Source organism: Oxyura jamaicensis, chromosome 2, assembly GCF_011077185.1.
Source record: "Oxyura jamaicensis isolate SHBP4307 breed ruddy duck chromosome 2, BPBGC_Ojam_1.0, whole genome shotgun sequence".
Lineage (NCBI taxonomy): Eukaryota > Metazoa > Chordata > Aves > Anseriformes > Anatidae > Oxyura > Oxyura jamaicensis.
In genome coordinates this window covers 151,367,865-151,384,745 of record NC_048894.1, presented here as the reverse complement: position 1 = coordinate 151,384,745, position 16,881 = coordinate 151,367,865, and the positions used below count along the sequence as shown (strand labels likewise).

General features: G+C 39.9%; 1 long non-coding RNA gene across 1 annotated transcript; it reads left to right on the top strand.

Moving 5' to 3' along the window:
- Window positions 1-6,864: 6,864 nt before the first annotated feature.
- On the top strand, window positions 6,865-13,039 carry LOC118163234. Its single transcript, XR_004748934.1, has 3 exons — window positions 6,865-6,936; window positions 7,810-7,878; window positions 12,643-13,039. It is a non-coding gene; the product is annotated as an uncharacterized LOC118163234 (long non-coding RNA).
- Window positions 13,040-16,881: the final 3,842 nt, after the last annotated feature.

Genomic DNA, 16,881 nt, shown 5'->3' with positions numbered 1-16,881 from the left:
GAAAGGGCAAACAATGCAGAAGACAAGCCTTTTACACTGGTAACCAGCTGGCCTCTTTCTTAGTATTTATGCACTGCAGTTGCACTTGGGGAACTGGGTCGTGTTTGGTGCTAGATAAACCCATTTAAGTAGGTGCTCCTGCTCTGAGAGATTTGCACTGAATAGATGCAGCATCCAAGAGAAAGAGGATAAAGGACAGTGACTCATCTCGAGTCATGGGGCCAGCAAAGGGCAGGCCTGGGAATGAATTATATCTCAGTGGTGTCTTAGTCACCGCTTTTCACAACAACTAGTGTCCTTTTTTAGGACAAAGAGTATTGTGGCTGAGAAATTGTGTGTTCCTTTAACCTGTCAATGGCCAGCCATCATTCAGATCAACATACCCTGTAAGGTTCATAAAGGACCACTACAGTGGTCCAGTACAGTTTAATAATCTTGGAATATGGCTGTATTCCTGGTGAGCTTCACTTTTAATCTAATAGTCAGATCTAGGTTTCCAGGGCAAGAGTGAGTGTGAGAATTCAGTGTTGCTTCTTTCCCCTGCCCTATTACACCCCATTTCTCTTCCTCCATCCCAGCACTCAAAGCATGAGCACCCTGGATGTGGGGCCCTAGCATTCCCCACCTTCTGCTTTTGATTGCTGCTTGTGGGCAGCTGGAGACAGCTTGCGATGCTGGCAGCATCAGGGTGTGTATTTTTCATTCTCTCTGTGATAGGAACAGAGGTGAGGAGTTCAGCACTCTCCTTTACCTCCACTGACATCAGTGCTGAGTCAGCCCTGATGGTATTAGCACAAGCTTTTAAAAGCAGTTCATCTTATTGCCATGGTGTGCTTTCCCTGAAGGCCACGGACAAATGTTGAAGTCTGGAAGTGTGTGTGATGTCATGGAAGAAATATGAAACAACAGCTGAACTGCGAGCTGCTACAAGGGCAAATTTTGGTTAATGTTCCCTATTAACTCCTAGCTCCTTCTGTCATCCTGTTATCATGGTAGAGAGAAGCTACAGGAAATAGCTTTCTCATCTTCTGCTTGAAATTGCCATTTGCCAAGGATTTGCTAGAGGTCTAATTAAAGCAGAATAAATGTATTCTGCATTTTTCACCCAAGAGGGTAGTTTAGATCATAATCAGTGGAATGAATACAGCATGTTTCTGACTGAATTTCCAGTGCTAATGAAAAGGGATACTCTGAATGATGAAGACAAATGTACTTTAAATGAAGAATTAATACTGCTCATAACAGCACAAATATGAGAATCCATATTCTTAGAACAAATGCTGTGGTGCTATTAGGCACTTATGTGTCTAAATCTCCGTTCAAATCTACAGCTGGAATAGACAAACATTTATGCTGATATTTAGTACTTAGCACTAATGTGGCTGTAATATATATTTGCCCATAATCATGTCAGAACGCCACTTTGTGTGCTTTGTGCTGCAGCATTTCCATTTTCAGTTTTAATGTCCCTGAAGCAACTTTTCATGGGGAAACCCATTCTTCCGTCCAAAGAACAACTGTTCTCAAATCTCTGTGGTGCTCTCTGAAATACAAATAATAACGCTAATAAGGCCCAGAAGCTTCTGGATGGAACAATACAAAACTAGCTTGTGAGAAATGGTTTCTGCACAGGGGACCTTATGTTCTTAAACAAGATGCATTAAGTGATTTTCGCAAACAAGTACTCACAGAGGCAAACCAAAGGAAAAAAAGTACACATGATTATGAAGGCTATCTGTAAATCTGAGTTGCAAGAATGTCTTGATTTTACAAACAGAAAAAAACATGAAGATGTTCATGCCTTACTAAGCCTTGCTTGCTCCTGCTCCAGGACCACGCAGAGCTGCACATGCTGTTGACAGCCTCTGGGTTGGATTAGCCCCCCAAATAAGATGCAGGCTTGCATCCGTGGTGTTAAAGATGGATGAAATTTCCCATGCTCTTTCTTGAAGCTCCCCCAGCCTCCCCTTGATCATGCACTTGGAAGCACATACCCGACATCCCCAGCTCACTCTCTCTGCCTTTTGCAGACCAAATGGGCACGCAAAGCACATGCCTCTAGTAACATGAAGGAGCACATCCCAGCCTCTCCTAGGGAAGCCTATGGCTGGCTACATAGAGCTTTCTCATGAAAAAGGCCAGTGAACTCATAAACAGGCTGCCTAGAGAAGCTGTGGATGCCCTATCCCTGGAGGTGTTCAAGGCCAGGCTGGATGGGGCTTTGGGCAACCTGGTCTGGTGGGAGGTGTCCCACCAGGGGTTGGAACTAGGTGGTCTTTAAGGTCCCTTCCAAACCACCAACCCGTTCTATGACTGTATGATTCTCACAACACTGAACTGAACTCCAGTTTGAAATCCTAACATATGTTCCTGAAGGCTTTGGTGGAAGAACGGCACAGACTGTAGGGGTCAAGTGGGGGGATTAGGATTCTGACATCAGAAACAGGTTATAAAATCTAGGATATATTTTCTTGCTGTGTATTTCTTTTGTATGGTGATCTGTAGTCACTGTTTTGCTGTGAAAGTTTAGTAGTGTTGGATTGTCAGTTGGTTGGAAAGTAGCCTGAAAGGCTTCCTCTGTTTAAATCTCATTTTATTGTCATAAATGACTTGAACAGAACAAGGAGGCACAGCAGACTTCAAGCAGACTTTTGGCTGAATTTAATGATAATTCACCATGATGGACTCTATTTCATAATTTATCTTAATCTCTCCATCTACTTTTTAGAAACAGAAATTGCAATCATCTCGTATTATGTCATCCCACAGAAGATAATCCTTTTAAACACTCTCATTAATATCTTATATGTATTCTTCAAGGGTTGTCCCATTGTTGCCTTACAGACTGTACCCGTCTGCATGACTAAGTCCACTTGCTCCCATCTAACAAAACATTAGAATAGTTAATTTCTACCAGTACATTTTTTACAGGCTGTGAACGAACCATTGCTGCTTACTGAAGGAATAAAGTCATTGGTGTGATCTTCATTCCTTGTGATAATGGAGATATTGGCTTACACAGAGAATGGGTGTTCCTTTGCCATGGAGTTTATGTTAACACTCACGGTATCAATTAAAGAACGTTTCAGGATCAAATATGTAATAAGAACTGGAGGGGCTGAAATAATTGCTAGGGTTGGGTCACAGTGATCCAGTTCCCAAATACATTTCACAGACTACTGATGTTAAGCAGGTTTTTTCTTCTTCCTTCAGGTGTCAGAACTCATTTAGGCTTTAGACACTGCCATAAAAGGCAATCAGAGCTTCTTTTCCAATCTCCCAAATCATTTTAACCCAAGTAATATCAACAGAGTCACATCATTTAAAGCCTTCTCCTAGCACCGTACAGCTGCTCAGGCAGTTAATTACAATATGTTCTCAATGAGAAGCTGAATAGGCAGTCACATTTCTGTGCTTCATTAAAATGAGCTTAGCAAAATTAGGCTGATAGGATAATGGGGATACCTTGTGCAGTTTCCACTATTCCCAGTAGCAAGGATTGTGCCAGATGTTGCCCTCGTTGTGTAAATTATATACCTTTTATTTGTTGACTAGGAATAAGTAATATGCATATGCTTTCAGCTTACATCAAGCTGCTAAACAAATTATTTTAAAGCCTTATAAATGAATGCATCTACTTGTGCAAAATCAAAAACAAAAACAAAACAGTATATCTACTATCAAACTTACCATCTAGTGCTGAGAAGAGATGGAAACTTGAAATATTTTTGTAGGGAAAGTACAGGAAACGAGCCACTCCACGAGAACAGGTGGCTTACATGAAATGCATCGTTTTTGCATCTTCATAATTACAAGTAAAAATGTTATTTCTAAGCTTATGCAGTTCTCTCTTACTGTTAAGAATTTTTAAGACTGGAAATTCAAAGGACTTCAATGACATTGATTTGTCCATTGCTGATTCCTTTGCAGTGGGTCAGGTCCCCAAAGGTGGCATTTGTCTCACCTGTCTCTTAAACTAAACAGCATGCAGTTAACTACAGTGTAAAATGACTAGGGGAACAGGCTGCCATTCTGGGAAACCTTTCTTAGGAGAGGAATCATCTTTGATTACAGAACAACCTGAAAAAATCAGCCAAATTTGAATGCTAAAAAGATAGATCCAGGCCAAAGAGGTCCATGTTTTGACCCCATTCACTAACAAGCTTTACTTGGTTAACAGACCAATGTCAGATTCAGATCAAAGAAAACGTATTTTCCAGGATTCATTATTATTATTATTATTATTATTATTATTATTATTCAGGCTGTGCCCCTTTGTTCCTGCTTTTCCTCTGCATGGTAACACATGAGGGACTTGGCACTCCCTAGCAGCTTTCTCTTGGCTTAGCACGGAGCTGCATGCAGAACAGATACAGGAGTGCAGGTTACACTTTAGCAAGCAGTGTTAGCAGTTTGTCTGAGTGGACAATAAGGGACCAATGTGTGTGGCTCCCATGTATTGTGCCAGCACCAGCAGAGGGGAAGAAAAATGATCTGTCCTGTTCCAGAAGAAGGTAGTTTCTGGGATTCCTGCAGTAAGCTAAAGATTATCTAAATTGGAAACTTCCAAGACCCAAACAATGAATAAGGCTATTAATTCTGACTTCAGCTGGCTCATCCATCTTTGGATGTAGCCCACTGGATATTGCAGACCAACTCTGTTTGCAGAGGGAGCATGTGAGGCGTATTCTGCTGGATACTGCAAACACTATGCCTGCAGTTTTGAGAGTCTCATGGTCAAATGTAAACTCAGAAATTACCCTTCAGTACCTCTTCCTTAATTAACTACACTGCAATGAAAATGACAAATAGGAGTCTATTTTATTTCAGTGGCCAGGGTGGGGTGGTGAGGGTGTGAGGGTGGAATAGGCGTCCCTTTATTTCCTGTTAGCAAGAGCTGTATTCTAAAAGTAAGTGAGTAAAGCAGTTGCAAAGAAAACTAAGACATTCCTTACCCTGTTCATCACAGATATATCTATCATTTCTGATATATGGATAAAATAGGAGGGATTTCTGGTTTTCAAAAAACTGCTTGTTGTTCTATACCAGTGGGGTGTGTACCTTTGTGAATAGGAAACCTGCAATTCCAGTGTGTGCAGTTTTATTGCATTCAGAATTGCTGAAAATAATTAGCTACAATACCAATTTCCCTTCTGGAGCTAAAAAGCAGGTTGAAAGCAATGATGTTATTAAGAATACTTCCCAAGCAGTAAATATAGCTTTCTAATAATGCATAATGGCAGGCTAGACATCTACATTTGACTGAAATAAATAAATGTATCACTGCATATTCTGTTTCAGTGAAAATATACATCCATCCATCCTACATGCAGCAAATGTGATGTATAGAAAACATTTTTCAAAACACATAATTCTTTCAGCAATCAGTTCCTAACCTTCACTTTGCTCCCAAAGTATTAAAAACAAAACACTGCATGAAATATTGCTGATGCTCTGTTATGCATCTTGATCTACTAAAAGGCTAGAACACTTTGTATATATTTTATATAGGTGTAAAAAACACTGGATCAAAGCCTACATCCTAGAAACAATGAGACTCTCACTGATGGGTTAGTTGTTAATTCATTGATAAGGGACTGGCGATCTTGCTGACATTCAGTATTTGGTCCCCATCAAAAATATGAGTCAGTTGTTGTGGAGCTACATTATCAGCTGGACTATTGCCCTCGGCCCTGAAGCATGCTACTTCCATGCTCCCCGACAGCAAAGCATACGGTCTAATAAGCACAGACGAGGGTTAACGTTTAATACTCTCTGCTCTTGAGGTAGTTAGTGTTTACCTAATGCCCTGCTGAGTGAAAACTTTATGAGGTGTATGTGTCCAACACTTCCCATACAGAATAAATACAACCATTAATGTTCCTCTTGGCACATACTAATTACACTTCATATTTATAAAGGCTGTACCATATAACAACTTTAATGATGATATGTTTTGAGATGAGACCAGCAAGAGAGGGTGGTGGCAAAGGCTGAAAGAGTCATAGATTTTGCAAATTTTATTTTTTTGGGGAACCCCAGTGATACAGGCTGACTCACCGTAACATCAACTCCGTGTGTTCAAACAAGAGCTCGGCCTCTTGGGAGAAGAACCAGGTAGCCTGACCCTGCAAACCACAGCTCCCGCATTACTTTGGGTAAGAAATTTTAATAAAAATACACACTTTTTAAAGGAAGATTAGACCATCAGATTAAATAATTTGACTCCTGATATAAACGTCAGATGAAAAGCCCTAGACAGGTGAAAAGCCCTAGACAGATGAAAAGCCCTAGTCACCTAGAGGTGATGTCACTTCCAAGTGACATCACCTCTAGGCTCACATTCACTGGTCATCTCCCATCTGCCTACAGGCTGATTTTGACTCAGCATCGCACCTGGGTTCATGGTGAGTTGCCTTTTCCTAATCCATTTTCTTTACCAGGGTATGTAATGGTAGGACAAGGGGTAACAAATTTAAACTAAAAGAGGGGAGATTTGTATTAGATATAAGGAAAAAAATGTTCACTATCAGTGTGGTGAGGCACTGGAACAGGTGCCCAGAGAAGCTGTGGATGCCCCATCCCTGGAGGTGTTCAAGACCAGGTTGGATGGGGCTTTGGGCAACCTGGTCTAGTGAAAGGTGTCTCTGTTCAGGGCAGGGGGTTTGGAACTAGATGATCTTTAAGGTCCCTTCCAACCCAAGCCATTCTATGATTCCCAACCATGCCTTGTGTTAGGCACTTCCATATGTTTTCTCACATAGTCCTGATCTGTTAAGGGAGCATTAGTGTGACTGATGTGGCTCATCAGGATATAGTACTTCATTGGCTTGGATGTGGTTTACAAAGTTTGTCAGGTGCAGTGCAGATGCACCTATTGGTGAATTTCATCAGAAGGACACCACGTGGCTGACAAAGGTGCCTTCTAACGATCAGGTAGCCCATTGTTATAATTTTATAATATGTTTATGATTTCTACTTGCTTTTATAATAATCATAATTTAGTAAGTTATAACTCGAAAGAACTTCACTATGTAATGAAAAAGGTGGTCAGTGAACAGCTTAGGTGCACTGCGATAAGTAGGCTTCACCCTCTCCAATGACATTTAACACTCTCTCCACTTCAAAATAGATCAGGGTGTTAGCTCATATCTCCATGACTTTTCTGAGCTTAGAAGTTTTAGGTATTGCTTTCCATCTGACAAGAAAGACAGATAAGAAAATGTCTTTATTCAGAAAATCAGCACCAGGCACAGCTTTTCGGTGTGGCTTTATTTCCTTCTCTTTCAGGTTTTGAAGGTTGTATCACCAGACCTGATAAATAGTAAATCTGTTATGAGAAGACATTCAGCACGGGGAACATCAACAGCATCAATACTCCTGGCTTAAAACAAAACAAAAGCTCTCCAATAATTAGAGCTGTTTTCTTATGTAATTAAACCAACCAACTCATTAGCATTAACCATACTACACATTCTAATGATCCAATTTATTTTAAACTACAGATCCAAGCAGATCTGAGATAGATAAGGCCACCGTATCCTAGTTCTAAAATAATTCCCAATTTAAAACAACCTTCTAGGCAGTTTCTGCCACATCAGACCACGTCCTGTTACAAATGGACTTACTCAGTAGACCAGACCAATTCAACATGAAGGAATTAGAGAGAGGACTTACAAGCTTTTGACTCAGTTTGTTCTTTATGGGCATTTGCTGAACTTAATTTAAATGTATCTAAGGACTAAAAAGCAAAACTGTTTTGGAAAATGAACTCTTCCCTTTGTGTTACGGATTTGTCTCTCTCCTAAGGGTAGCATCTGGCAGATTGTATGATACGTCACGCCGGAGTGCAGCTCCTGCATATTTAAGAGGCAAGCTGTAATTACAAAGGCAAAGTTTAGGGGATGGTTTCTTTTGAGACAGCACTTTAATCCCAAACACCAGCCAGATTTCTTGGCCTTCCTTGGCTTTATCACTTCAGACACATTCCCTGTAGTTTTATATTGCATCCAGAAAGTGACCGTGCTTGCGTGATGGTGCAGTGATCTGTCTGTGCTCCGAGCCCCAGGGCCCCAGGGCAGATGACCTGTAAAAGCTGTGTGTCTACATTAACACAATGATGGGCCTGACCTGCTTCTGCTTGGAGCCACTCTAAAATGGTCAAGGGGTTTTGGTCAACTCAAAGCAAAGGCAGAACACAGTCGTGTCTTCATAAAGCATGTTGTGCAGTGTCACTGGCTGCCACACCAGACTCTCTCCTTCCAGGCAACTCCAGTGTTTATCGGTGATCTTTGTTAGGAGAGGATTTTGAGTTTAAATCCGATAAGCTTAAGTTATCTTTAAAGAGGAAGGTCATTTGCTGTGATCAGATGAGATGGCAGACACTTGCCTTTCAGAGGAGTTCCATTAAATGAAAAAATAAACCTCTTATTGGTAAGAAAGTTTGCTCCAGATGCTAAAAATCTACCTCCTGGTATTGATTCTGGACACACTCAGTAGAAAGATTAATTTAAATGTTTACTGTATCTAATCGTTCATTACGTGCATCTGGATGTTTCATAAAGCAATTTACCTTAGGTAGAGAAAGATCAAGCGGTAGAGATGCAAACTATATATAACTTCTATGCAAGAGCATCAGAACATGACATTAATCTCCTTTGTAATTTCCTTTGCTCCCACTTTTGTCATACAAAGTGACATCCCCCACAGCAACTGGATGATTTATACTTTGTAGGGCAATTCTTAACTATCTTTAATATTGGTGCGGTAGCTCATCCATCTTCAGGCAAATGATATATGCAAGATTATTTATTCAGGGTAGGCACTGAATCATTAAAAAAAGGCTCATTCCTAATTAAATGCAGCATATCTGTGTTTGCCTCTCTGGTGTCAAGTAAATAATGTGTGTCCATCATGAGAATATGCAACCCCACTAAATAAATGGACTCTGAAGTCTTATGGTGAAATACCACTCGGAAGCAGAATAAGGACTTCAAAAAGAAAACTAAAGGGAACTTAAACTCCTATTTCCACAATATAGAATTTGATATGAGTACTGTGGCATGATATTAGAAAAGCAGCTCCAATAAAATAAACATATCTAATCTATTCTAGTCTAATAGAGTGTCAAAGATTTTTATGTGGACTACATGAAGGGCAGCATTAAGGTTTGCCCTTATCCACATATTAAAACCTGAATAGAAAATCATAGAATGGTTTGGGTTGGAAGGGAACTTAAAGATCACCCAACTCCAATCCCCTTGCCATAGGCAGGGAAACCTCGCACCAGACCAGGTTGCCCAAAGACCCATCCAGCCTGGCCTTGGGAATCCACAGCTTCTCTGGGCACCTGTGCCAGTGCCTCACCACCCTCTGAATAAAGAATTTCTTCCTTGTATCTAATCTAAATCTACCCACTTTTTGTTTAAAGCCATTACTCCTTGCCATATTGCTACACTCCCTGATAGAGTCATATAAAAATATGTTTTATTGACTTCCTTAGTATCACTGTGCTTATGATAGACTTGAAATTTCCTTGAATATTTGTATTTGTCCAAACAAGACATTTTTTCCTCAGCTAAGCAAAGGTTTGAAGCAAAATTAAACTAAGCATGTTTAAGAAAAAAGTGTAAAAGCCAGTGGGTAAAAGGATTTGCCAATGAAATTTATTGCTGGGAGTGAACAAAAAGATTTCTGAAGTGGCCAAAGTTTATTTTCTAGAGCATATCTGGTTTGATGGCTTTCCAATGAGGAAATCTTGAACTAAAACTGTTTTCCTAGGGCTGTGCATTATGTGTGAAAAAGGAAAAGGGGGAGCGATGTCTACCATTTCTTGGCTTTAAATTGACAAATGCCTCTTTTACTAACCAAAACCAAACCCACACCCTTGCCAAATAAAATATTACTATTTCTTGCTTAGACACTAGGAAACAAGGACACAGACAAAAATATTTTTCCCTGTTCATAAAATGAAGATCTGAGAATACAACTCCACAGTGTGACTCCCAGAACACTTTATTCTCAAACACCATACAGTATATCTTGGGAAACTAGCATAGGAAAGAAAAATCTCTGGCATAGGGAAGAAAAAAAAATTGAACAGGGAGAAAAAGGCAACAACAACATCAGCAGGGAGTCCCGGAGCCTTCTGGAGCTGATAAAGAAACTTATCCTTTGCGAAGAGTCATAAACCTATTCTAAGACAATGTAGATGAGGGAATGGAGATGTGCAATGTACTTCTGAAGTCTTTGGGAATAGCATTCCCTGTAACATAGGGACATGAGAGAAAAATGATGTGATTCCAGGGGAAAGGATGGGGTGGTGGGAACACAATACTTCCTCCCAGTTGAGCAGTGAGGTAGTTTCCTGCATGTTAGTTAGCATTTTCTGAGGCCAACACTGGAAGGACTTGAGGAGCATGCTTCCCTAACTACTTTTTGTTGTACAGGGCAGCATTGAAAAAAGCCTTGAAAAGTCAGGATACATGGTGTCTGCTGCTTACTCCTCAGCCCAGTCCTCTTGGTCATTCACAGAAAGAACCAGACTACTCTGAAGTGACATGTCAAATCCAAATCCATAGTTACCTGCCATTTCATTGTCTTCTAGATGTTCACAGATATTTCCATTACTTTTCATGCTTTTTTTCTATTTATTACCATGTTCTTATAGCAAGGCTCTTCCACAGTATAACACTCTCAGTACTTCAAATTCCTCTATAGTGACAGCAACAAAGACAGAAAATGTCATCACCGCTAAGCTCAGGGCTGTCTTGACCACTTTCTTGTTTTCCTGTGATTCATTTATTCTCAGGACAATAGTGCTATCTATCTCATTTCACACCCTGGTGATTGCCTCCTTTGGGGTGAGCTGTCAAGCCTCCTCCCAGCCTTCATTTTGGCAGGCCAACAAGCCAATTAGCTATAGGAGTGCTAGAATTAAATCTACATCTACCTAAAATCAGAGATGAGACACAGGTGGAGAGAAAGTTGGCAATAGTCTAAGGAATTCTGGGATAGCAGTGGAGGGCTGCCAAAACACAGGCTCAAACATGCAGTTTTAAAATATTTGCCCTTGGGTTTTGGTTAAAATGTTCATATTCGATTGCCTGCCCCAAATAAACCTATATGCACTGAGAGGAGGTTCTAGTAATTTTAAAGCACATTTGGCTACCTTGTGCTGAAATCTAAGAAAATAGAAACCAATGGTCTTAGAAGCCAAGCAAGCCTCAGCTTGGTCTGATATCAAAGTCATGGAGAGATTGTTACAACCTTCAGTGTGTTTTGATTGAGAGCAGCCATCGTCAATCCCTGCTATGAGGTGAACAGAGAAAACAAGGACAGAAAGAAGTAAAATTCAGCCCGCTATACTGAAAAATACGCCCCAGTCATTATGTAAGTGTCAAGTGTGGAACAAATTACGACAGATTTTTCTTCCACGGGAATTACCCAAATAACTTTTCTCTTTGAGAAGTTTGGGTTCATGTTTTGTGACATTTTCCTTTCTTTTACAGGAATTGCCTCAAATATAAATTGCGTGCCTAAAGAAAAAAAAAATCAATCAGAGCATAATAACTTATTCAATAGTATAGAGCAGTGCTGCCAGTGAAAATTGATAAAGGAATAATCAGAGTGCATTAGACCCCATCCTTCCATGAATTACATGAATGCAGCTCTTGATGTACCAGAGACAGTTTTGATACTCCAGGTTCTATTAAAAAAGCATGAGTCCAAATCTCCTCCTATATTAATTTTATGCCATGGTTATTTCACACATTTTAATGAGAGCACTTTGCTTTTACACCAGTGACAGAGACACAAGAAACAACTTCCAGAGAAAGTCTCTCTCTCCCCCCTCTCCCTCCCAATGGGAAAAGCTATAGCTTGGATATAATAATTTTCAGAAACAGAGAAACAGGAGTCTTTTCTTTTTTGGAATGATGGTCTACAATACCATAAAGACAAATAACGGCCACTGAGCAAGGTTCATTTATTATAGTGACAACAAAACACAGACCTGAAATCCCTCCCCAGTTTAAAACAAATAAACAAACCTAATCAAAACATGTACCCTAACCCGGGTTAAATTAAATTAACTTTTAAAAGATAAGAGTAGGGATCTGAAAGGGCAGGTTTCCTCCAGAACTATTTAGCTTTGGTTGTTGCTTTTTTTTTTTTTTCTTCCTTTTTTTTTTGTTTTCTTCTTTTTGTTTTCTTTTTCTTTTTTTTCTTTACCCTTCATTCAGTCTGCATCCTGAAGAAGGTCTCTCTGCTAATAAGGTTACTCATTCAGCCCTTCTCACCTCCTGTAATTTGCCTAAATTACGGAAGGCAAATTAAGCCAGCTCAAAACAATATTAACAGACTGCTGCTACCATCGTAATTAAATCACAGCAGATGCAAAGGGACAATGGAGATTTGGTTGTAAATATATCAAGTGGTTCTGATGACAGTAATGCATTTTATTAGGGCAAACTATCATCATTTTTATGATCTAATGCACATTTACCCTTTTCTTGCCCTTCAATCACCAGGTAGCACATAAGGTAAATTGGATTCTTGCATGCTAATGTGTTTTTTTCCTAATTAACTGATATTAAGATTACATTTTACATTATATGGTGGTTGCTCTTGCACCCATTCCAGGTGCTGTCAATATGGGAAAATTACTGTTTTCAAGAGGTATCAGTGTCCTGCACTGCTACATCACCAACAGCCTCATATAATGGGCTCCACAAGAAACATGTGCACTGAGCTCTGCCTGTCCTTCCCCTGAGCAGCTGTGAATCTCAGTGTCCTGAGACAGACCTCAGGAGGAGTCCCCTGGAGGAAGCTGTGTTGGAGTAATGCTGGGACCATGAGGAGCACAGGCCAGCATCTTCTCATCTGGGAAGAGGCATGAACCCAGATTATCAGCAATCCCTGGAGATGTGCATTAATTAACAGTAGGTTGCTGCCTCGTCCAGCCAAAATTTAAAAGCATGAAATAGGATGTTTCATGTCCTATTTTTATTTCCCATAAAAAACAGCTACCGGAGTTTGCCATCAAGGAGGGATGGTTTTCACCTTGAAAACTCAAGTAACTCAAGTGAGGAAGTCAGGGGAGGCAAGGGGAAGAAGTTCCACAATGAAGATGATTATAATTTCACATAAGACCCTGTGAAAATTGATTTAATGGCACCTTAGAATACATGGACTTGGATACCTTAGGAAAGTGCGTGCTTGGTGGCTCCTTGGTGCCCTCCTCTTTTGGGGTCCGCTCCAAGGAATCCTTCTCTTACCATGTTTTCAGGCCAGGTGCTGCAGGGTTAGCAGTGGACCTGAGCACTGCTGCACTCCAAATCCTGACCAGGAGGGAGCACACGATACGGTGTTTATACCTGCAGTTTACTGTAGGGTTATCAGACATAACTCATCTCTTTGGGTATTTACCAGACTACTGCAGTGTGGGTGGCTGACCTTGGAGATATCAGTGATTTTCTCATTCCCATAGGGCTCTGGGGTTTACTCGATGCTGATATCCTTCATTTGATTTCAGCCCCTTTGGCTTTCTGTGACACCTAGTCTTCACATCTCTACTAGCTCAAATTTGAGAAATAAAATCAGCTCAGCAAAAACAAGGCTCTTTTCCTTAGCTTGCAGCATCAATCAAAGCAAACAAGGGGAAAAGAAGTGGAAACGGAGTGTGACATCTGGGGAAAAGCTTTGCTTTGATCTCTCTTGATATTGTTGGCTACAGCTAAAGGGGAAAACACAATTCTTTCTTTACTCTCTGGTACGTAAAGTAATTGTTTTGAATAAAGGCAGTAGTTGGATGCCTACATCTAGCAGCCTATGCTGGGGAACAATGCTGTGATCCTGATGTGGTACAGACCACAGAAGACAGCTTATCTGATGGGAAGACTTAATTAATAAGTTATGTTCATCCAGACTGAATATTAGTTATAAATTGTCCAACAAATCTTAATTATGTCAGAGGGGCTGCAGATAAGGAAATGATTTAAATAGTGTAGAGACCTCCCATTGCATTCTTCCTCCTATTACAATACTATATGTGCTGGCTAATTCACCTGTATATCTGTATATCATATTCATTGACTGGATTAAATACAAAAGACCTAATTTTTACAGTGATAATTATCTCTTCAGTGTTATGCATGCAGATGTAATTAATAATTGCAGTCCAGGAGAAAGATAGCCATACTGTCTTCTCAGGTTTGATCTGCTGATGTGAAGATCTGAGCGGCTTGCGGTGGTAGAAGGGATGCATGAAAACATCCTAGATAACAGTACACTTTTTATTATAACAACTTTTCCTGTCACAATGTGATAGGACCTGTAATCAGAAGAAGACTTGTCTTGTAATCAGAATGAACAGAGAAGATGTTTTGATCGTAGGTGACGTCTGAACTCTCAATTATGAAGTTTTGTGACCTACAAAGCATGTTTTTTGCTTTTAAGGCCAAACAGCAGCTTTTCCCCTGGACCGAATGATGGCTTTGCCAGTCTAACCTAGGGGCTTAGACAAATAAAAATGCCATTTGCCAGGTTGTTCTTGCCACACCCTGTACAGTCAAATCCTCTATCCCCATATAGTCAGAGAATTCAGATGCATCCATGACTTGGATGTTTCTGTTTTCAGACAAAAATGCAAACATTCAGCTTTCAAGAGTGTGACAATCTGTGCTTTGTGCAGATCTCCACATGAGAACCAGAACACAACAGAGGAATGCAGCTACCCATGTCTGGAGGAGCGTATCACACCTCCAGAGTATGCTACATTCAGGCCTGCCACTCATCTCAGTTTCCGTGGTGTCTTGGTTGGCTAGAAAACCCTGTTCTTTCTTACCATATGGTGATCTGAATCTGGTTCATCACACTGACATTACCTGCCATGGGACTGTATGCTGTTTTATGTGCTGGCAATCTGTGGAAACCAGAGACACCACGGTGTCCTACAGACAGGCTACCTATCACCCGGTTTCCACTTATCTTCAAGCTGCCCTGTGAAGCTTATTTGTTGTTCTAAACAATTTGGGTTAATACAGAAAATAAATGCACAGAGAAGATACTTTTATGTCACTACATATGCAATAATGTCTCTAGCTAGTTTCTTTTTCTGTGGCCTAACCACTAAGAAAGGAAAAGAAAAATAGAAGAAGAAATACCTTAACAAAAAACTGTGGAATCACGGCACGCATCTGTCTTTAAATCTTGCTAATGTGACAGGCATTGAAGTAATCATTTTAAAAGTTTTTATTATTATTATTTATTATTTATTTATTTTTGATTGCGTGGTACAACTTCAAGCAGCAGAAATGGGATATTTTTCAACTGCTGTTCTGAACATTTCAGAACTTGAGGAGCATTCGATCTTGATCCAAAGATGCATCGTGGTCTATGTCACTAGCAAATGATGAATTAAAACCTGACATCTAGTTTTGAACTTTGTGCTTGGACAAACTGCAGTGGTCCGTGTCAAAATCATACAGCAGATTCCATTTCATCTCCAGTCTCAGGTCTCTCCCCCTCTCAGAACAGGGATTTTTGTTACTGGATTAAAGCAAAATTCACTGGAGTTACCCAGGTGACTGAGAAACAAAGTGATTATTACTAGTTTTTCTATATTAGCAAATTGCTTCTTTTTAAAATATTTCTCAGGAAGGATGGAAGGATTTTTTTTTTTTTTTTTTTTTTTTTTTTTTTTTTCAGGTCCCTAAAGTAAACCCAGCAGTTCTAAAGGGGGTGCTAGTACTTATATTTATGATCTGACAAACCTTATACAGCAGAAGATTACATCTGTCTATATTTTTTGGCTGATTTGTGGGAGCTGATACCAACAGAAATCAAATAGCTAACTTCTGAGAATGCCTCCTTTTGGTTTATTGTCTCATTTTGTTTTATGAATGCAGTCTTCATAGCTTTTTTATTCAGTCTTTTCATGTTGTGGTGCCTGCTTCTCTACCTATTCATGTCATCATTTACACTATAAAATCCAGGGGTTCTCTCTGGCCATAAAAATATCCTCATACAAAATTTGTGAACCTCCACAAAATGAATTTAAAATAAAAACAATAATAAAAAACTCATGCATTTATAAACAAATCGGTTTGTGCTTTCCTGTACTGTAAAAAAACCAATAATATAAAAGAAACAATAAAAGTGAAAGAGGATAAAATCCCACTCTTGTCTCAGTTGCTAGCCTTCTGTGTAACCAGCAAAGGAGTAAATCTCTCCAGCAGAGGAAAACCCATACAGGGACTGCATATGCAAGCTTCTGCTCCGGAGAAAGCACTTCTTGAATATAAGGAGGACACTGCAAGAGAAAAGGACAGTGGAACTGAAATCTTATACCAATTTTTATTCAACATATAATCTCACAGGTCAAAGGGTATGAATGCACACAGGCTTAGGAGGAATGAAGAAGTGGGAAGGAGTAAAATATAATTTTTTCCTGGGTAAAATACAAGTACCCTCAATATAGGTTTCCTTCCCCTCCTCCCATGAGCACAAATTCTATCAGATCTTTTCTGAACCTCATTTGATTGCCGGCAGTCCTCCATGCCTTTTCCTCCGGAGGCCTTGCACATAGGCACATATTCCAGCTTTTGTTTGCTGTGTCTGTGCCTTCTATTTTTCAAAGCTAATAGGCATGCCTGGTGTTTTCTATTATTTTATATTCCGGAGAAGTTTTTCAGTAAAAACCTCGTGAAAAATTGCAGTACGCAGCTTTAATTCACAAGCTGCAGGTTGTCCCATGGAATTACAGGCCTATGATTTTGTTCATTTGCCCAAACAGAATATGCTCCGTGTAAGGCAAGGATGTCAAATGCACTCAGAGAAAAATGACAAACACAACTTTTAGCCATGGTCTTCATCTGTAAA